The sequence below is a fragment of the Diabrotica undecimpunctata genome, chromosome 2 (genome assembly GCF_040954645.1).
Source record: "Diabrotica undecimpunctata isolate CICGRU chromosome 2, icDiaUnde3, whole genome shotgun sequence".
Taxonomy (NCBI): Eukaryota; Metazoa; Arthropoda; class Insecta; order Coleoptera; family Chrysomelidae; genus Diabrotica; species Diabrotica undecimpunctata.
This window is the reverse complement of record NC_092804.1, coordinates 41,224,694-41,248,921: the sequence shown is the minus strand read 5'-3', so window position 1 is coordinate 41,248,921 and position 24,228 is coordinate 41,224,694. Positions and strand designations below refer to the sequence as shown.

General features: G+C 29.1%; 1 protein-coding gene and 1 long non-coding RNA gene across 2 annotated transcripts in view; both read left to right on the top strand.

Moving 5' to 3' along the window:
- The window catches only part of LOC140433654 (uncharacterized), a 549,811-nt gene that overhangs the window by 291,909 nt on the left and 233,674 nt on the right, over positions 1–24,228 (top strand). The window lies entirely within an intron of this gene.
- LOC140433276 (uncharacterized) lies at positions 8,540–15,526 on the top strand. Its single transcript, XR_011949915.1, has 3 exons — positions 8,540–8,694; positions 10,205–10,313; positions 15,238–15,526. It is a non-coding gene; the product is annotated as an uncharacterized lncRNA (long non-coding RNA).

Sequence of the window (24,228 nt, the reverse complement as noted above, 5' to 3'; positions counted from 1 at the left end):
TTGACTGTAGGAAACATAGAGGTCTTGTTACAAAGATCCACACTACTCAAAACAACTGTCGTTTGCCTGGCCGGTTCAGTGCCACGAAAATAATCTTATTTCTCCTGGTCTAATTTTCTTATGGATTTTTTTATTTACTATCCTTAATTTAAGTTGAAAATATGTATATTTTGTTCTTTTTTTTTTGTTGAAATCGTTCTTCAAATACAAACTAAACAATGCAATGTTTCCTTTCTTTTCTAGCATTTGCTATTCCTTATACAATTATTTTTGGATCCATTCTTTCTTTTACTTCTTTCTTTCGTTTGAAATGTAATTTTGTATTATTTTATAAATTCTTAAATGGCCACATTCTGTTCATAGTTCTAAAGCTATTTTTTGACGTTTCTATTATTATTATTAAATTATTTCACGTTACGACTTTCAATTCTAAAATCATCTTTAGTCGGTTTTTACATAATCAAGTTGGTACTGTTTGAAGTCTTACTTCTTCCCATGGTTTTATTAATTATTCAATAAGTTTTAGTGCAAAATTTAGTCTGAGAAATGGCTTGTCTGTAAAAAACGCATGTCGGCTACCTTTTGGTCTTCCTTTTACACCAAATATTTTGAAATATTCTGTCAAGCAAAAGATAAAATATACCTATAAAATAGGTCCTTAAGTAATTGTACAAAAAAAAATCGTAGATTCTACACGCTAAAATATTACGATTTAAGTCAAATTGCTTTAATATAATCAACACACCATCAACTCTTTATCTCATCTCCCATATTCAGAAAATAGGGAGAAACTTTCGCAGATTGGTTTTTTTCGGTTTTTGTACGAGAATGTAAATGGATGAATGCGAAGTGGAAGAGCGACTTTCGGGACTCAGAACTTTCCTTATTGTGGTGTTAAAGTGTTACTGAATATTGCCAGATACGGAAGTTAGAGATATCTGATGATGTTAAGTATGTTTCGAGCCGTGATATGAAATAAAATAAAAGTTTATGGGGCGGATCGAGAGAAATGCTCGAAGGGTTTTTCTTCTATTGTGAAACATTTTTATGTTCCCACTATTATAATGTTATCTTAATTCCCTTTGAAAATGTTGTCAAAATGGATATTTTGTTGGTTTAGATACTACTTTGAATATATTTCATTGCAAAAATAAATGGGATTTAGGTACAAAGGCTCAAGGTTCTCGGTAATTGCTCTTATCTTCTTTAAATTTACGATGTAATATACAGGGTGGTCCTTAAGTAATTGTATAAAAAGAAACCATAGATTCTACACTTTAAAATATTGCGATTTAAGCCAAGTTGCTTTAATAAAATGTTGATATTAAGAAAGATACAGGGTGTTAAAGTGAAAATTTAAAATTTTAATTTTCACTATAACTTTTATGTTTGTAAACATTTATGTATCAAAATTTGTAACTGGGTACTATTGAACATCATAAATTATAATTTGATGCATGCTTTAATGTAGCTAATAGAGGGCGCCACATACGCTACATAAGTGGCATATATTTGCACTTAACTTTTTTGCACTTTAAGTTACCGGTGTTTGTGATAAAAAAAATGAAAGATACATTATTTTAACAAAAAAAGGTATACTTGTTAATAACTTAAAAACTTAACAGTTTTCGAGATAATCGCATTTTACATATCAACTGCATAATTCATATTTAACGCAATTACTACAAGCAACGAAAGAAAATTAGACAAAAACATCAATACTTCTGAATTTTGGTATAAAATGCCTTTAATAAAGTTAATAGTTAACGAAATATTAAATAAAATAAATATATTAGCAGGATAGAATAGTAGGATTTGTAGGATTTGACAAAATAACAGAATAATTGGATTTTAAAGTGATAATTAAAATATTTTATTTATAAGCTAAATCATGAAATAGTTAAACTAAATATCATTAAACTTTTTATCAAAGTAAGTGTTGGATATGTCCACCATTTTCTTTAATTCATTTGTCAATACATTCCATAAAAGATCGTCTCATATCAAATAGCATCATTGGTTCTAAAGAAACTGCTGCAGTATTTATAATAAGTATTATAAGTATAATAATAAGTATTCTTTTGGGATTTTTATGCATTAAGTAATTATATTAATATCTCACCACATGACCCAAGGAATATGACTACCACGAACAATCCAACATTCAGGAAAGTTGTATTGTTCTCACTGCCCTCTCTCTATAATGTGGTGGTGTACCACCTTGCATAAACCACATATTTCGCCTTAAGTTTGATGACAATTCTTCCAATAAATCAAATAAAATCATTTTATAAAAAATGTAAATAAATGTCACCATTCAAATTACAAGGTAATTCGCATGTCCGTAAAAAATAATTACCAATTGTTCCAAACCATACGTTTATTTAAAATTCATGTTTAAAATGCATATCGTATGGTTTGGTATCATTTGTAATTATTTTTTATGGACATGCGAATTACCTTGTAATTTGAATGAGGAGATTTATTTACATTTTTTATAAAATGTTTTATTGATTGGTACACCACCACATTATAGAGAAAATAGCAGTGAGAACATAATTAAATACAAGTTTTCGAAACGTTGGATTGTTCGTGGTAGTCATATTCCTTCGTCATGTGGTGAGATATTAATATAATTATTTAATTCATCAAATTCTCAAACGAATACTTTATTATTATATTATGTTTATTTTATATTATACTTATAATACTTATTATAAATACCGCAGCAGTTTCTTTAGAACCAATGATGCTATTTAATATGAGACGATCTTTTATGGAATATATTGACAAATGAATTAAAGAAAATGGTGGACATATCGAACACTTACTTTGACAAAAAGTTTAATGTTATTAAGTTTAACTATTTCTTAATTTGGTTTATTAATAAATTATTTTGATTATGACTTTAATTTAATACAAAACGTAAAATGTTTGTTGTAAAATCCAATTATTCAGTTATTTTGTTAAATCCTACTATTCTAACCTGCTAATATATTTATTTTATTTAATATTTGTTAAATATTAACTTTAATGAAGACATTTTATACCAAAATTCAGAAGTATTGATGTTCGTGTCTAATTTTCTTTCGTTGCCTGGAGTAATTGCGTTAAATCTGAACTATGTAGTTGATTTCTAAAATGCGAATATCTCGAAAACTGTTGAGTTTTGAAGTTATTAACAAGTATACTTTTTTTTGGTAAAATAATGTATCTTTAATATTTTTTATCACGGATACCGGTAACTTAAAAAGCAAAAAAGTACAAATGTATGCCACATATGTGGCATATGTGGCGCCCTTTATCAGTTACATTAAAGTATTTATCAGATTATAATTACTCATGATCAATAGTATCCAGTTATGAATTTTTATACATAAATGTTCACAACTATGAAAGTTATAGTGAAAATTAAAATTTTAAATTTTCACTTTAACACCCTGTATCTTTCTTAATATCAACATTTTATTAAAGCAACTTGGCTTAAATCGCAATATTTTAAAGTGTAGAATCTATGGTTTCTTTTTATACAATTACTTAAGGACCACCCTGTATATTACATCGTAAATTTAAAGAAGATAAGAGCAATTACCGAGAACCTTGAGCCTTTGTACCTAAATCCCATTTATTTTTGCAATGAAATATATTCAAAGTAGTATCTAAACCAACAAAATATCCATTTTGACAACATTTTCAAAGGGAATTAAGATAACATTATAATAGTGGGAACATAAAAATGTTTCACAATAGAAGAAAAACCCTTCGAGCATTTCTCTCGATCCGCCCCATAAACTTTTATTTTATTTCATATCACGGCTCGAAACATACTTAACATCATCAGATATCTCTAACTTCCGTATCTGGCAATATTCAGTAACACTTTAACACCACAATAAGGAAAGTTCTGAGTCCCGAAAGTCGCTCTTCCACTTCGCATTCATCCATTTACATTCTCGTACAAAAACCGAAAAAAACCAATCTGCGAAAGTTTCTCCCTATTTTCTGAATATGGGAGATGAGATAAAGAGTTGATGGTGTGTAACCTTCTAAACCTTTAACTGCATGATGGCACGTGATTGTTTCCGGTTCTTATTATGCGGGTATAATACGGGCAAAAGAGAACAAATAGGTTAGTTGATACAGTAAGTAAAATCAGAAATGAAGATTGATTTTCCTTTATTAAAAATGCTAGAGGTAGATTCTTTTACTATACTCTGATAAAAATGTATTCATAATTATTACTTGTGCTTTAAAATTTATGGATTAAAGTGCCATTTGATTATCTAGAAAATTTATACAAATCGAGTAAAATCTTTTAAAATGGACTAGTTCTTACATGCAACACAAAAAAATATTGCTTGTAAAATAGGTACTCATATAGTTTATTGAAAAGAATTTGAACTGGGTATGCACTTTGCACAAGAAGGCAGAAGTAAAGATAATGTTTTGCATTTTATACAACTATGGTGCATATGAAAAAATCAAATAAAATCATATACGATTTTAATATAAAAAAAATGATTCCGAAAACTTTTTTTTCTGAAAAATAGCTTTGGCAGAGCCAATTAGCCAGACTTATTTGTGTTTATTGTTAAAATCGACTGAATTCGTTAGTACGACTGTTAGTACTACATATACCTAATATTTTTATGGATACATAAATTTTGTTTTGATATATTTTTGTTTTCTTTTTTTTTATTCTTTTATTATTTTCTTTTTTTTTTGTTATTTTCTTTTTTTTTGTTTTGTTCCTTTTTGTTTTTTGCTTTTTTTTTGTTCTTTTTTTTTAATTTATTTTTTTGTTTTTTGTTGTTTTCCTGTTTTCTTATTTCTTTTATGTTTTTTGTTACTTTGAGGTATACTTTTTTTGTTTTTTTTAATCATATTAACAGATTTTGCCTATATACTATTTACAACTTATATTTACATATTTTAACATGTTTGTAAATGCAATGAAGAATTTCCATATTATTTGAAAATAATAAAAGATTAAGGTTTGTTGGAAAACAACACTTAGAATTTATTAATTCCTTATAAAGTTGGTTTATATTAATAATTTGTAAATCACATTCTAATACAATATGTGTTAGATCGCCTATTTTACCACAAGTACAATAATTGGGAGTATTTGATAAGCCGATTCCATGCATGTAAATGCATGTAAGATGGAGTAAGAGCATGATTTGCTCTCAGCCGATTAATGGTCTTTATAAAATGTCGATTAGATTCTGTATAGAACCATCTTATTGAGGGTATCCTAGTGTCACAATGATAAAAGTTTAAGCCAGTCTTACATTCTCTGTAATGTAAATGTCAATTATTTTTAAGTTTTTGTCTACTAACGGTGTCAATATCTGTCGCTGGAATTAAATTTCTGTTTACTTTTTCTCCAAGCATATATGCTGATTTAGCCAAATTGTCAACGATCTCATTGCCTTTTATTCCCGAATGGCCCTTGATCCATGTAATTATTACATTTAATCCTAATTGTATAGTTTCATAAAGAATTTCAAGAATTTACAGTTCAATGTGGTTTATGTGTTTGACTGTTTGAATGTTGTTAAATCTGTCGACCATGCTTTTACTGTCAGTAAATATAACATAGTTGCTAGTAGGATTCAGTACTACATACTGAAGAGCAAACATTATTGCCATCATTTCTGCTGTGTATATTGAGCATTCACTGGGTAAGCTATACTGGTGATGGTAATTTTTATTTTCGTGGAACATCAGCCCGTTCAATTTGCATCTTTTGACCCATCAGTAAAAATGTACTGATAATTTGTCCATTTTTCTTTAATAATTATATTAAACATATTTGGGAGTAAATGTGAGTTTAAGTAACATATCCTAACCTTCCTAGAAAATAGTGTTTTTGCCATTTCACCGTAGTAGATCGGAATTTGGCTTTTATAGAGAATATCGTTATATTTTACCGTACTTAGATAGTTTTCTACCAAAGGTATAGACTTTTTAGTTCTCCAGTATCTATGGGTAAGGTCTAAAACTGATAGCTCATTAAGATCTTGAAGGTATTTACAATTTTTGGACATAATTCGGACTGTGAATTTGTCGCTAAGAAATTGGCGGCGTAAATGAAATGGAGGTTCCACCGCTTCATTTTCCATTATTTGGACTGGAGTGGATTTTAAATAACCTAGGCATAATCTCAGGCATTTATTTTTTTTAATTTCAAGTTTGTTTAGATGTTTATTGGACGCTGATCCAAATAAATGACAGTTATAATCGAAAATCGGCCTGATCATTACGGTTACGGTAAAACATGAAAGCTATATTTGGGTCTGCTTCCCAATTTGTTTTACAGAAAGCACTTAAAATGTTTATTGAGTTTTCTGATTTTTTAAAAATTTGATGAATGTGATTTTTCCATAACAATTTCCTGTCTAGATAGGTACCAAGATAATTCCGAAAACGAAATCGTTCTCAAAATACAAAACATTCATAAAAAAATTTTGCTTTTTTTGTTACGTGGTGAAAAATTCTTCTAATAACTTAATTTTATCTGACTCATTCATATTGACAGTTAAGACATATACTTATTATACATTTTAAAGTAGACGACTTTAAAATTATATTGCTAATATTGTTAAGTTGTGTTCCTAGGACGACTTTATTGTAAACTAGTTCATTCGATTACATGAAATCAACTTTAACTTAAGAATATCCGTCAGAAAAATCATAGCATGAGATTCGTCTTTAAAAAGACAAATACATGTCATAATGACAGTAAAATTCTCATATTAGTGATTTCATAGTAAATCATGTTAATCATATAAATTAAGTTAAAATTGATTTAATTTAATCAAATGAGCTATCTTTCAATAAAGTCACCTCATAAACGTAACTCAACAATATTGGCAAAATAATTTAAAATAGTATATTTTAATATATACAGTGATGAGTGTCTTACCACCCGGCTTTTTAACGTAAGAGATAGAAAACACAGTTACCTTGTGAAATAAAAAGAGATGAAACTCGTAGAGGTGGGAAATAATCGGTAGAAACCTATAATTTACATTACATTACCACTATCGATAGTCTCACACCTTTAGACCTTAGCTTCGAGCTAAATCACCTCGGTCATAATTATTATGTGTAACGTATGTGTGACGTATTTCCATTTTTTAATTTCACATAAAGTAAAAACTGATTGACCACAATAAAGCAAAAATGTGAATAAAATAATTTAATTAATAGTAATTATTTAATCTAAAGTTTTAAATTATTAACCAAGAATAATTTCTACTATGATTTGAGAAGTTTCATACACTATTGTCACGGAATAATCACAATCCTTCGTGGATAAGTGGTAAGAATTCGACACTGCGACACAGACGTCACAGACGATTAGAGTTCAAAACCCACATGTGGTTTTCTTTTTTTTTTAATAATTTGTAATTATGCAGAGATCGTTTTGCTTTGAATCGCTAAACATTTATGTCAGTCGTTACGAGTATTAGAAGTGTTTAAAGTTAAACATAAATATCTTATTGAAAATCAGTATCGTCGTACTTTCGAAAATAAAGTAAAAATTCTTCAAAATTAAAAAAACGTTTAAAGAATGTTTAAATAAGTAAAAATTCTACAAAAATAAAAAAAATATTGTAAATAAACGTATTTACAATATGTTCAAATAAGCCTTCATTAGCAGCAGAACAATAACCCAAACTGTCACTAAAGAAATATAACAGTTTGATGGATCAGAGTTCAAGGCACGATGTTCTCATGCAGGCGCTCAGGGTTCGGTTCGAATCCCACATGAAGGTTTTACTTTTTTTAAAATTTGAAATTATGCAGATATTATATCGTTTTGCTTTAAATCACTAAACATTTATTTCAGTCTTTATTAGAAGTGTTTATAGTAACACATAAAAATCTTATTGAAAAAACAATGTCGTACTTTCGAAAATAAAGTAAAAATTCTTCAAACATAAAAGAACGTACTAAATAAATATACTTCCAAAAATATTTAAATAGGTAGAAATTCTATAAAAATAAAAAAAAACTATTCTAATGAAATGTATTTACAATAAATGTTCGAATAAGCCTCCATTAGCAGCAGAACAATAACCCAATCTATTATAAAAGTTTCGTCTAACATTAGTTAATGTTTCTGGACTAATACTTCTCATTGAATCAGAGATCTTTTCTCCTAATTCTTGGAGAGAATTAGGCCTATTGTCTTCAATTCCATATAGCTTGGACTTGATATATCCCCACATAAAAAAATCACAAGGTGCAAGATCAGGTGATGAATGATGAATTTTATACGTTTATTTTAGGACACACTGTATATATTTGTCGGATTTTCAGATGCATAATTTACTCTGTGTTACACACTTGCTCTCAAATATTTAATTATGGGCAAACCTTCTCATAAACTTATTTGATATATGTATGTATATAAAGTATTGCGTTAACAAGTTTTTAATGATAAGTAGTATTCTGTAACTACTTAATTGTCAGTGGTACTTAAAAACGTAATAAAAATTTATTTCCTTTTGTTTTACATATTGTTTGAATGCAATTTTTATTTATAAATAATTGTCCAAAGAACAATTTACCTCTGACAGAAACAATAAGTCGTTTAGATAGGTTCTCAAAAATATTCATCTATAATGTTTCAGTACATAACTTTAGCGCTGATTTTAAGTTTATACAATGTTGATGCCAGTAAGTACTCTTTAATTTTTTTGAAGCACTAAAATGATAAAATTTTAAATCAGAGATTCCTAATTTCCAAGCGCATATTTTTTTGTCTCACTTATACCCAAGTTTTTTTAATAAATCTCTTACGAATTTTATTTTTAAAAACTTGTTTTTAGTTATATGAAAATCATTAATCTGCCGGCGTACTAGACCTTATTTAACTCTTTAGAATTTTTCCGCCTCTTATTAGAAATCACAAAACAGGATAAATATCTCGCATCAATTTTGTGGCCCTTCTTTGTAATATTTTTGATGAAATTTGACTTACAATTTGAAATTCAACCCAAAAAATATCAAATTATTTATGATTTTTATTATTTTTATTAAATTACACCATCCAAGAAGCCTGAACCTCAAAAAATAAAGTATATTTTTCCTTAAGTTATCGGTGTGCTGAATACGAATCTGAGCTTCAAATTGCCAAATTAGATTTGGTTTCTGAGATATTCTAACCTAGAAGTGCAAAAATAACGATTCTTAGTCATTTTTGAGGTTATGTAAACCTGTTAATTTTTTCTATCTTAAAATAATACGCATAAACGTTAAAGTCTTTCTCTTTCAAATGCGGATGAGTTTGACCATAGCGGTTAAGACTTGCGGTTCTTATTTTGAGCCAAAGTCACGAAACAAGAACGTGTCGGTGTTGAATTAACTTTCTTCTGTGTTTTTTTTTTTGTTTTTTTTTTGTTTTCTTTCTTAGTTTCTTTTTGTTTTTTATGACTTATTGGTTAATTGTTTTGTTTGTTAAATTAGGTTTTTACTTTAGGTTTACTTTGTTTTTTTATAAAATCATTTTTCATTCAAACGATCGTTTGATTGCTTTACGTCTATGTTCAACCGAAACGTCATTTCTCTTAAGTGACCAGCAGTAATCTGCCATCATTCGTACATCCCTTGAAATATCGCTCTTTCTGCTTGAAGTAAATAATTGGAAATAATTTAAATAAGAAAACAGAAAGCATTATTTCAAGCTCATCAATCACCCTAGTTTTTAAAAATTGTATTGCATTGTAGGATTTTTCGTATTCTGTAGCTCGATTATATCCTAGAAAATTGTGCACAACTTGTTTCAAACTAACCCATGCTTCTTTTCATGTAAATGTCATAGTTTTCCTAAACTAGTCATCTTTCATTAGCATCCGAAGTCCAGGCCTACCAAAACATCCTCTTTAATTTTAGCTGCAGATAAATTCACATCAATGATGTTGAAAAATCACATTATTTTTATCAAGAGCTTTTGTATATTATTTGATTAATCCTTATTTAACAAAGAGGTGGTTTCATAAGACTTTCATATAGAACGTTGGTCAAACCAATTACCTACTCTGATCTTTTTGGCCACTCTCTATTTACCCAGTATTATTCTCGAGCTCGATTGTCCCTAAGACAAAGAAAATAAGGGTGTTTATTGTTCCCAAATTGTAAGCTAAACAAAAAATTAAAATCTCCACAACTGAGCAATATTCTGTTTAAGCAATTAACAATCGAGGATGCCAGGAAAATAATATTGATATTAGGCGTTTCATTTCTCCGGATGAAACATGCGCTGAAGTAACCTGTTCTTTCAGCATTTCTATAAAAAGGTAAGTAGTCTGAGTTCCTCATTTCAATTAATATTTTACATTTTGTTTTTCAAAACAATACAATGTTTTACTTTGCAATCAGTAAACTTTTTCTACAGACAGCAGAAAGATTGGTCATAAATGAAATCACATACTCTGCGCTTAAAAATAGCCTGATTAAACCTAGAGTGTGTTAGTGGAAATTTGCACACTACAAAATTTATCATTTTCATATATTTAACATAACAGTTACTAATGGAAATTGATTTTTTTTTTAATATCTTGAAAACTGTTTGACATTATGTAGTGGAAATGGATACATATATTCGCTATAGTAACAGAATCAAAAAAAAAGTTTAAAAATTTGTATACGCGATGAATATTTTATTAAAGTTGTGATTGCCTAAAAACCTAATGATTTAAAAAACATTTGCTTTGTAGTACTGTCTTAAAAAGTCAGTTTTCTTATTTTCTCGGTCTTTTTTCAATATATTTCAAAAATTTTGCAGTCGGCTCTTACGCACTTGTTGCTACGATAATTTTCCATGTAATATTATTAACAAAAAAATTTAAATGGCAATGGCATACACGTTTTTAGAAATACAGATATGATTTTATTTATATCTGTATTTCTGAATGCTGAAGTTTGTTTAGGCTAACTAGTGGTTAAGATAGATATAAAGATAGATAGATATATTGTCACTGGATCTTGCTGGATATAACGGTTATTTAAAAGTTTACAAAAACAGTGAAGATAATTGGATGCAATTTTAAAAAATCCCTGAAAACATTGCGACGGCAGTAGTTACTTGCTTAGATGTTTCTTACATAATGATTTGGAGAAAATTTTTCAAGGAAGAGCAGTTTTATGCCTATTAATTACAAATTATTTACAACGAATAAGATACTACGACTGATTTTAACGAAAAATGCTCGAATTATCTGTTGGTTAATAATATTTTGTTTACAAGAATCTCTCTTGAGTAGAAATGATAAAATAGCATGACAAAACATTACAATCTGCGCCTTTGAGTGAACGAAAACCCTTCCCGAAAAGTATCTATACCAGTGGACTTTTAAAGTCAACGTTGGGACAAGAAGCTGACAATAACTTAATAGGACCAGTATTTCTTGCAAAGTTTTAAAATAGTAAACATTATTTCCAATTATTACAGAACGTAATACCAGATTTCTTAGAACAGAAAAATATTGCAATTGGGCATACTATATGGCCTTTTCAGAATGACGCTTTAGCACATTATAAGGTTTGTAAGGATAAATTCGCCTATTTCTAGGCCATTTAAAGATCCAGATCTTAACTCTATAAATTTTTACTTTTTGGATTTTATAAATTGGGATGTTTCACATTAAAAATGTGAATGTATGCACATTAGAAACAAATAACACAAAGAAATCTGTTTTCTAAAACAGTGCTAAACATGTATATATACAATAAAATGGAACCATTTCTGGTCATGTCGGAGAGTTTGCGTGCGATTCCTTCAAAAATCATATAAAATCTGTTTATATTATTTTTAAAATTTAAATGAATTGGTCGCTATTCTTTAATAGTTTATCCTCGTAAAGAAACGAGCTCTGACAAAGAAATTAAATGAAAAATTTAAAACAAAGTTAACCTTCATTATTTTGTAAGGAATAAAAAGATATTAAAATATTCTACGTTGAAAAGTTACGTCATCCCAGAAAAGAAATAAACAATCTGTGTTTACGGTAATAAATTACACATGAGAAGTACTTAAACGAAACTAAAATTAAAAGCATATCGTAAGAAAACCAAACATTTTATATCTTGGCATTATATTTTACGATAGAGAAATATATGAAAATAAAATTATACTTTGAAATTCGTTCACATAAAAAAATACGATTGTATATTAGGTAGAATGTAGATATTTATTGTAATTAAATGATTAATAATAAATCATTTCACTATAATTTAGTTCATAGATAATCTTCACTGTTCAATAAAAAAATATATAAAATGGGTACAACCTGAATTATTCAAATGCTTGTGTGGCGGGTAGAAAGGTAGAAAGTTTTTTTCATACCCTAGGTACTCAGGCTGGCAGAAACGTTGAATATATTGCAGCAGAAACATAATATCCACCATAAAAATATATAGGATTGAGCGGTTAAGCAAACGGGATATTCTTCGAATTGTTGGTTTCACAAGACATACCATAAATCCATAGCTATTTAGATAACCTTGGGCCAATAAGCATAGTTCTAGCAACTACAGTGACCGGCAAAAAAGTGGCCATCCTAAAAATTTCCGAAAATAAAAATGCATTGCCCACACCATAACCATTTACCATAAACGACAGTCTATGAATCATTTAATAAATTTATGGCAAGAAACCTGGGACGCAACAGACTCTAAATTGAAAACAATAAAGCCTCGAGTTGACGCCAGCCTACCACAACAAGGAAAAAGAAGAGATCACTTCGAATCGGCCACACAATACTAACACACCAACACCTTATAAATAAAGAACCAGCTGCGATTTGTACCTACTGCTCCACTCAACTCACCGTGAAGCATCTGATAATCGACTGCCCGCAGTTCCAACCTCGGAGAACATGCCGAGGAATTAGGGGAAACCTGAGAAGTGCGCTTACGACAAATATCTCGGATTTATTGCAGTTTCTAAAAGACATAAACATTTATAATAAACTTTAATTTATCAAAATGTACTACTGTGTTTGTCCCCCCACTAATAACCTTGGTGGTTGATGTGGGTTCTCTATGTTTAGATAAAAAAAATGCATTGGAAGTTTTATGCACTGTTTTATATTATATACTTAACATCGTTCTTAAGCTATTTTTTGGTGGCATGTTAAAGTAATTACTATTTAAATGGGAATAAGCCACAATTAAAGGTTAAAGCAAGTGTATTGACGGTTCAATTTACACCTCGGGAATCGTTCTCAAAATACAAACCCCATCTAAAAACCTATTATATACTTAACTTTTTTTATTTTTAAAACAAAAAATGGCCATTACTGCTTGATTCCTTAGCATAATTTATTTTAATTTATTTAATTAGAAATCTAAAAAAATAGTGTAATATCGAAATGAATTACAAACAATAAAAATTACGAGTAAACTTGAACAAAATTGTATAATATCAATACTAAATATACAAAATTGTATAACATACTGCTTGATTCCTTAGCATAATTTTTTTAATTGGAAGGCTACAAAAGAAAATAGTATAATATCGAAACAAATTACAAACAATAAATATTGTAAGTGAACTTAAACAACATTTTCTTATATTGGGTATTGTGCCCTAAAACATAAATAACCGTTTGCATACTATTTGGAAGGGAACAGAACCAATTTTGAATAAAAACCTATGGAATACGTTCATAATCTTCACGAAGCATGTTTTATAAAGCAACGTTAAAGCAAGGGTTAACATTGATAACACCAAATTATTTTGTTATTATTCATACTTTAATTTATTTCAGAGTTTTTACTAACAAACATTTTTTTTTCTAATTTTTATTTCTGAAAATTGTTTGATTACGTTATCGAAGTTAATGTTGTTTGCTTCTTCACGTTTAATCTAGACCATTGCCAAACTATTTAGCCGGGTCTGGCTCATCGTGGATCGTAAAATACATTTCAATTTTGAAAAACTACTTTAATTGAAAGCAATAGACACACATAATGTGTGAAAGATATTTGGACAGATTCTACCAGGTCCATGTCAAGAATAAATTGTGCCGCCTTCAAGGTAGTCCAATTTCTCGCCTCTTCATTTATTACTGCAGCTTTTATATGGTGACGAAGTCTTTTGATTTCATTAACAATTGCTTGCTTATCGAATTCTGTGTCATAATCATTAAGTAAATACTCGACCTGAACGATTTTGAATTTTTCGAATACAGTCTTCATTCTTTACATTCTAGGTTGAAGCTCTCGGTGTAACTTGTCTAAGTATCCAAGCATCTTCGAGAGATAGTCCGGCATATTCGGCTGTTTTTTCAAGCATTATTTTTTTAACGTCTTTTTTTTTCAAGAGAAATACCCACTGCGTCACATTTCTACGTAGTAAATTGGAGAGCCTTTGTGACGAACTCATACTTACTGTCTTCCAAAAAGACCTTCAAACTTCAAAGTTTTATTACGAAGTTTTTAATACTGAAACACTCCGTCTGTACATACATCTCTGGACTGTTTATTTCTTGCTAAATGTACCCCCATAAATTAAGGAATGTAATGTCAGATAGTTGTTTTACAGATACACCTATAACTTTAATTAAAATTCCCCATCTATGTGGAAAGGGCGAGAAGAATTTATATACACTTTCTTAAGTTGCAAAAAACGTTACACAGCTAGGGTTAATTGCAAATGTTGAACTCCACACAAATTGAAAGAATGATTTGCACAAGGCACAAACATGATTTTGCTGTTATTTCCTTGATCAGTGAATTTCGTTATCATAGCCTTGACCCCTACACAATTATACATCCAATCTATCATTTTCCAGTGCATTTGTAATATCATTTTTTATTTAATACTGTAATAAGCTTTTTATGTGACTTCAATATGTATTATAATGCGTACTAATTTTTTATAAAAGAAAACATAAAATTAACATTAAAACTGTTTTGTTATGTACCAGGGTGTAGTTTGATATGTTTAATTTTTTTTTCGTTATTTTTAATTTTAATTTTATAATTTTTATGCCAATTTGGACGCCCCACATATCAGAGGCCCGGGCGGATTTTCCCCTGCTTCCCCTAGTTACAGCACTAATCACTGGCATTTTAAGTATTTTGTATGATTAAAATAAAATTTTGTTAAAAATTTTATTGGCTCTATATTGAAAATACATTGAAACATATTAACTTAAAATATTAACTGTTTATATTTCGTAATATTTATTAATTAATTGTATATTAAACTTTTAGTTGTCCAAGGTATGGCTCTATGCCTCCAAACTGCATTATAGGATCATCCAAAGAAGAAAGACAGCACAGACCTTTTCCCGACTGTTGTCCACTAGTGTTTTGTGGAGGAATAATTACTCCCGTAGTACCTAAATTTACTGTAACAAAGTTCTGATAATACCGCTAACAATATGAAAACAAAATAAAAAATATATATGAATAGTACTGATTAATATTTTGCTAGAAAAAAATATATTTAAGGAAAAGTAGTAAAATAAAATCATATTCACTACAAATCTTTTTATTGAACAATTCTACATCCGCATAGGATACATGTTATAGTACATTTGAAAATGATTGATAGCACAAATGTTATTGCACGTGAGATAAAACCCAATATAACATCATAAAACAGTGATGGAGATTTTTAAACTAAAATTTTCAGCATTGTTCTGAAAATTTTTTACCTAAAAATTTTAAAAAGAATAATTTATTTCAATTCTTGTCTTAAATTTTGTGATTATTTTATTCAACAAACAATTTAACGTCGCCTCAGAGCAACAGCAAGCCGTGTGCAAAGTCTTTGTTTGCGAGAAAATCGATTTTAAAATTTGTATGTATTTTAAATCTGTAATAAAATCACTTCTTCTTAGAGTGCCGTCTCCCTAAGGACGTTGGCAATCATAATGGCTATTTTTATTTTTGAACTTGCTGCTCTAAACAAATCAATCGATCTGCATTGATACCAATCACGTAGATTCTTCAATCATGAGTTCTGCCTTCGGTCAACAGATCTTCTTTCTTGAATCTTTCCCTGTATGATGAGTCTCAAAATTTGATATTTTGGTCCCCTCATCACGTGGCCTAGGTATTCCAGTTTTCTGGTTTGTATAGTGGTGATTAGTTATGTTTCTTTACCAACCCTCCCCAGTACTTCTTTATTTGTAATTCTATCAGTCCATGATCTTTTTAATACTCTGCAGTATAACCAGAGTTCGAAAGCCTCGATTCTTTTTAAATTGCATTTTGCATTGCAAAAAAATCACTAGTAATTAGTTAATCGAAATAATTTTTAGGATAAAAATACAAAATATCAAGACAAATAAAAGTGTTAAGGTATAAAAAAGATAGAAGTTAAAATTTTTAGAAACAATAAAACTTGTCCTACTGTTGCACTAAACTCCTTGAAAAAAAAAATAGGATATGTAGTATTTGTTTTAGTGTTACCCTATAATTTAATATTGGTTTCGATGTTACGCTTCATATACGAATATAATAAAAACAACAGAACAAAGAAAAGCAACTACTTTATTTAAAAAATTAAAACAACAAATAAGTGGGTGTCTATAATTCATCTTTACTCACTCGCAGAATCATTATTTTCAGATGCATTAAGTGACATGAAAAAATTATGATATTTCCTAGGAATTAGATTATCATTGCATAAGCTGATAAGATCATTCTTCTAATTTACAGGTGTGGTTGATGCCGCATTATAAGCAGGGGGTAAACATTGTATAATTACTGGTTTTGTTCTAATTTTCTTTTTATTTACATCAATAATCTTATATTCTTTATCGGCATGGGATGTCTTATAAAAATTTTTATTGGGTTTTACCTTTTTAACCAGTGTAACTTTAATTTCATTTCAAGTAACTTTTTCTCCATTTTCATTTGTATTAAAATTTTTGCCCAACACTGAGTTTATTTTCTTCAAATCTATAAAATCCTCTGTGGACATGTCAGTAACGGAGTACAGATTGTGCTTTTTCTTGGCCGACTTTACAATAATAATAACTTTAGAGGGAATGTAAATTGGCCTGCTTTTTAATATTCTACTTCTCTCTTTATATATATATGCATGAATGCATAGAGTCATCCTCATTTTCAATATATTCAACAATTAAATATTTGTGAAGTATTTGTTGAACATCTAAGTGCTCTACTGAATACAAATACATAGTTGCTAAAAATCTGTTTTTGTTTTGGACCGAACAATTATTGCTATAAAACAGGACCTGTTTTCCTATGCCATACTTTTTTATGTAATTAAAAACGCATGTTGATATTTCGTTGGTCCCCTTTTCGCTTCAGCTTAATGCCACATCTGCAGAAACCCTCTTTTGTATTAATACTAAAAATTGTAAAGTTAAGAACATTTAACTTACTCTTGTAATAAACAGAGAATACATTTTCATTTGTTAGGGGTATCACGGCTTGCAAATCGAATGTAGAAAGCAAAATATTATCATCTTCTTAGGCCAATTTCTTATTATTTTCCTTTTCCAGGCGCAACAGTACCTTTTCGTCTTTGTGCTTTTCAATTTCTGCCCTTTTTTAAACTTTTTCTTTTTCACAAATGCAAGATTAAACCTTGTGTTGAAAATTTCCTGATAAATGTGTTATTTCACAAATGGCACGTTATCCTCCAAGAACTTCTCCTTATACATCCTATACATAATACTGATATTTAGTGATCCTTCTAGATACTCTCTTTTTGTAGTCGATCTGCAATAGTAAGATTCTGTTCTTGGTAACTTATTAATATGATCAATTACGCCCTGAGTTAAAGCGTCGCTTGTTTTATTAGCCCTATTTGAATATGTCCCTCTTTCTTCTTTAGTTAGAAAACCATACTCAGTTATTTTTTTAGAACCGTATCTATGGCACAATTCGATATATTTAATGTTGTTTTAAAAAACAGTTTGGATACGCGGATTTTCTGATCTTTGATATTAAGAAAATAAGTACATGTAAATGTTTTTTTCTTGTACGTTTTATCATAGTTTGGCAGTATTTTTTCGATGCTTCAAGCCAAGTATTCTCTCTGAAGAGTTTTAATGGCTAGCTCGTAATATATATTGAAAATTTCTTTTCGGTAATCATAGGATATTTTTTGGGAACATTTAAATGAACAGTTTTCTCCACAATCGGGCAGAATTGATTTTGCTACATGCTTTTTTCCTAATCTAGAGATATATTCTTGACCGGAGTTATACCTTAAACTTTTTCTCATTTCGTTTTTATTTACTCTCGTCTCTTAACCTTTTCGTGTTTTTTGAAGATTTATTCTTTGGGGTATTTTTATTCTCTTTATCCGCTACATTTTGACTCAATTCGTTACCTTCTGGTACCGTGGTTAGGTCATTAATTTTTGTAGTATTATCTTCTTCCTCATTATTATTATGGGTAGTATTTGCAGGTGAAAGTAGATCATTTTGTATGTCGTCTACACTAACTTTTTGAGCACTTGGACTAGAGCTATAATATGAAGATATTTCATAATCCATTTCACAGCTAAAATTTCGATTTTTAATCCACTCAGCAGTACGTTGGCTCTGGTGTCCAAAATTATTTTCCTGAGTTTTCCACGGAGGCACAGAAAATAATTCATGTTCTAAAAAAATTCGCAGCTGCTTATTCTTTTTTCATCTCATAATATACGGAACCTAAAATAAGCAGCTTACAAAACTAACGGCAACTAATAACTTTGCCGCCAACTAAGTGAAAAACAACATAATAATTAATAAAAAATCTAAAAAAGTAAACAAAAAGTGCCTTGTTAAATTATTGGTATTTTTGTGTTCAGAAATAAATTGTTTTGTTAATCCGCTTAAAAATGCCATGAATAACAAGAATACCAGGTAAAAGCATTGGTCACCACATTTTTAAAAGGATTAACAAATCAAATTTGCTCTGAACTAAACAATAATTGTTATTGTCAAGGTGTATGTCTATTTTGTATTGTTTTTATCAATTTTAAAGATTCTTATTATTTATTTCACTTACCATTTCTGCTATTATTGTTCTCGTAATTGCCGTCAAACGCTTTCTTGGCCAATTGTAATATACGTTTGTTCCTTAATGAGTTCATTTTTCTTAAAAACGCAAAACACATAAAACAATTCACAAGTTTCACAACGCATTAATTAATTATCTTTCACTGATCTTAGTAGACTAACAAGAAATGACCTGTTGATTATTATCGTTCGTTGCGAGTGGCGTGCCAAACTTCTGGAGCAACAGTAAGTTATATATTTTTACAGCAACGAATTTGGTGAAACAGTAGGATATGTTATCTTAACCTAGTGTTGCGCTGTTTGAAAATATACTTTAAAATGTGTGTAACATAAGGTTATGTATTTTATTGCTTTAGTGTGAATATTTACATCATACTTTAGTGTTACACTCAATAAAGGCACTCTTTTTGACCCATTTTATGTTGATAACCGAAAATCACTATCTTTTTGAATGTCCTAGTGTTGCTCTGAGGCGATGATAAGTACGTAATTTCTACAGCTACAAAATATTTAAAATTTAAAAAAAGAAGAGGGTCAATTTATAAGCTCTCAACTTTCTTAGAAAGGAATAAAATTTCCAAGCGGCAGAACGTGTTTTGCAGATTGTGAACAAAAGATTAACATGTTGTGTTTGTAAAATCCTGTGATTATAACACGCAGAATTGTTAGTTCTATAACAAAAGCCATAATAATAAGTAAACTTGTGTAGTAAAAAATCTTACTCCTTTGGAATTATAGTGTCATTTAACCGTACCAATAAAAACTTTAGTGTTAAATTTACATGAAGCTCTTAGATATGAACATTTTACAAGTACCGTTCGGAGTATAGTTTCTAAGTTTTCAGAAATGACCTGAGTTAGAGAAGCAACTATTTGTAGAGTTTTAAAGCAACGAAAGAGTGGTAGTATTACAGAAGCACCTAAAACGTCAACAATCGATTCTAAGAAAAATTTATTCATTTTATTTACAAAAAAAGATTCCTACTTTGAATAAACTTTTAGTACACATTAATGAAGAAGAATCTTTGCCAAACATAAAAAAATAAATTGTGGAAAACTTTACATTAATTCGGGTTTGTTTATTAGAATAACAATAGAAAATCTGTGCTCATAGAGAAATAAAAAATTATTTGTTGAAAGAGGCAATATTTAAGGGAGATTCAAAAATTGAGTAGAGAAGGCAAAATATTTTTTTTTTAATATGAAACATGGATAAATATAGAGCATTTTGTATAAGCTTGTCAGGCATTTATATAAGTTTTGTCTACGGTCTTAAAATTTAAAAATGGTAAAGGTCACCGTTTAATTATCACTAGACTTCGGCAAATATGCAAATAAAAATGTAGAAAATATGCGCATAAATATGCACGTGTTTTCCCGAAAATATGCAAATATTTTACAAAATATGCATACAAATAAATAAAAAAATCGTAAAATACTAACAATTTTATTTAAAAAAAAAGTGTACATAACTAAATATTTCCTACTATTCATTAAGATTTACATTTATTTTAAGTAACTGCATCATTTTTAAGTATGAATAAACTTATTTAGAATTATGGTAACAATAAATGACCAAGTGGTGTTCAAAATTTTCTAACAAAAACTTGTGGCTTCTGTCTGAGTACATATATTTATATATGGAAAAACTTCGTTCAACATCAACTGATGTAACGGGAGCATTTTTCAAACTAAACATTTGATTCTAAATTAATTGTTTCCGAAATATTTCCAGCTAGAACACTGACTACTTCAGAAAGAATATGGTAACCTTTATTTTTTTCCATAGTAGCTTCAAATTTTTTTAAAATATCTTTTCCAATATTACCTCTAACGTTCCGACAACATGACGCAAATTCTTTTATTAATGCTGTACTTTCGAACAATGGCAGTTTTGGTGATTCTAACTGAGTAATTGTTTTTTGAACAAAACTAAAATTTGATTTTATAAATGAAAGTTCTTGTTGAAGCAAGTTACTCTGAAAAGTTTGTTTAGAATCCAAAAGAGATTGGGAACTTTCATCTGTTAACGTATCAATTATGTTCTTTATTTTAACAAAATGATCTGCATAAAAATTAGCTGCTTCTAACCGTGTTCCCCATCGCGTTAAAATAGGTTGTGGTGGAAGAGGAATGTTAGGTAGCATTTCTTTATAAAGTTGAATTCTTATAGGAGATTTAAGAAATACTTTTTTGACACTGGGTATCATGGTATTTACAAGAGGAAACTTTTTTCGTATTTCCTCTGCAACTCTGTTTAATCCATGCGCTACACAAGTAACATGTATTAAATCTGGGAAAAATATTTTTAAATTTTGTCCTGCTTTCACCATATAAGGAGCAGCATCCGATAAAATAAGCAGTAATTTATTAGAAGGAATAGTTGTCGGAAGAAAAAAAGTTGCTAATGTTTCTTGTATAAAACGCGAAATTGTTAAAGCATTTGTTTTCTCAAGTTGCTGGCATGAAATAAGATGAGATTTTGGTAAGGTATCTTCTTTAAGAACACCAATCAATAAATGAGCAATATACTTTCCTGAGGAATCAGTGGTTTCGTCTACAGATATGTAAAAATAATTATTTGCAATTTCTTCCTTAATATTAATTAACACCGACGAGTATAGCCCATTCACATTATTTCTTCTTAGAGACCGACCACTTGGAACATTAAGTTTGCAATATTTTTTTAGAAACGAACTAAAATTTACATTTGCTAATTTTGAAAGCGGTATGTTTGCAGACACTAATGCGCGACACAAGTCTTCATTAAAAGTTTCTTGCTCATCTAATTTTTTTGAAGTAGATTGGAAACATTTAGCCATTGAAGTTTGATGTTTTCCTCCTATTTTTCCTTTTTTTGCAATGTGTGAAGCAGTTCTCACATGTTGGTCTATCTGAAATTTCTTCTCACATGCTATTTATAAATAAAAATAAAAACCTTTATTTTAACCCAACCTTTAAAATATAAAAATATACAAGGTGTTTTTGGTTAATCAAATAACTGGTTTGGAAAAAAAACACTCGCTAAGTGTTTTAAATGCAGTATTAATGCACAAATTAGTTTTTGTTACTAACCATTAGTACATCATATAACTAATTTTAAAATTCAACAAAAGTTTTTTTTTGTTAATTCAATTACAATAAAAATAATTGTGTTTTAGAATAGCTAACTTCATAAAAAAAAGTAAAGGTGAAAAATTTTTCTAAATACACACCACTTTATTGTACCATGGATAATTTTTTCTCACTAAAGGAAGCTATTTTTCATTTAAAAACAACCTACGAGTACTAAATTTGAAGTAAATACGTTTATTGGTTTTAAAGTTATTGTTGTTATTAACTAAAAGAATTTAATTTTTTTTAATTTTAACACCCTGTATCTCGAAAAGTAAATAAGTTTGACCCCTCATTAACTATATCGTTTTGTTCAATTTTTCGAGAAGTATCTACAGTCAAACGTTGTAAGTGTCATTTGGAAACACCCTGTATGTATGAAATATTAGATATTTAATAGAAAATATTAGATACTTACAATTTTGCCACAGACTGAACAGTAGATTTTTCCCATATCCATAGACAGTTCTTTATAAGGTTTAATCCAAGTTGAAGCACTGGTTGTTTTAGGCATTATAAAATCACAATCTTCCTTTTTGTTACGCACAACGAGTGTTTACGCTTTGAATATCAAAACAAAAATGATTTACAAATCTGAGCATCAAATTAGAAATGTTTAGGTACCTAATTCAATAAACTGGGAGATTTTGGAAAATCCCTAAATTAGGAACAAAACTATTAGCCGTTTACCTGCTGTTAAGATACAATAAATTGTAGATAGATTTGGGGATTAGATCATAAAATGCAAATGAGCGAACCCTTAGCGATTATCCAATAACTGAATGCCTCAGTGACCGAGACTTTCTAAGAATGTTGAGGGCTACTTAAATTGATCTTCTTTGAAATTGTAAATGTTTTGTGCCTGTAGAGATTACGTACTTAGATCATTTCTTGATTAAAATGACTACAAAATTTTATACAAGAATTGAAATAAATTGGTATGTTTAAAAATTTTCAAACACAGTATAAAAATCTGAACTTTTATGCACTTTATGCAAACTTTTATACAAATATGCCAAAATATGAAATATTTGCATAAAATATGCACAATATGCAAAATATGCAATATGCATATTTGCCGAAGTCTAATTATCACTCATATTGGAGGAGATAAAGGATTTGTTGATGGGGACTTGCTAGATTTTATTTCAAATTCTATGAACGACTACCATTAAGAAACGACTGCTGATGTTTTTAACTAATATTTCAGTCAAATTATATATTTATTACCGACCAATTCTGTAATATTCATGGACAATGCCAGTTACCATTCAATATTAAAGGAATCGTTACCTAACACTACATGGACAAAGCAAGAACTCTTGGATTGGCTAATAACCAAAGAAATAGTAGTTCCATCAGAAAATTTACTCAAAAAAAATTATTGCAGGTATGTGAATAATATTTACCAAAATTTAAAAAGGATAGTGTAGATGAAATAGCAAAAGAACATGGAGTTAAAGTGTTGCAAGTACCACCTTATCACTGTAAACTTAACTCCATAGAACTAATTGGGCTTCAATGGAGGCATATTATGTCGCGAGAAATAATACAAAATTTAAACTTCAAGATGTTCGTCAACTATTATCTGACTCCATATAAAAAATTTTTTGTGACAATTATTGACAAAAAGCTGTTATGTCATAGCAAAGCAAGAAACATTCTGTAAACTCGATATGTTAATAAAGGAAACAATAGAACCAATTTTAATTTCTGGGAGAAATTAAGAAACTGATGATAATAATGATGCTTCCCTATCGGAAGAAGACGTATTTAGGTATATAATTATATATTTATATTACTAATTATAAGTTTATATGACGCTAGTACCCGAAATATATTTATTTCGGGTCCTAAACCAATATTAGTATTTTGATAAAAATTAATGTGGGTATGTAATATTGACATTTCAGTTTTTTTCTGTTAAAGTAATTTCTCTAGTAAATCTAAAGTAATTTGTGTTCTCCGTCACTGAGGCGTTTAGTTATTGCTTAAACCCTTAGGGTTTGCTTATTAAATTATAGCTTTTTTGACATCAAATTAACCCTAATTTTTCTTAATATTTGACAAGTGATAATATGTATATTATTAACATATAC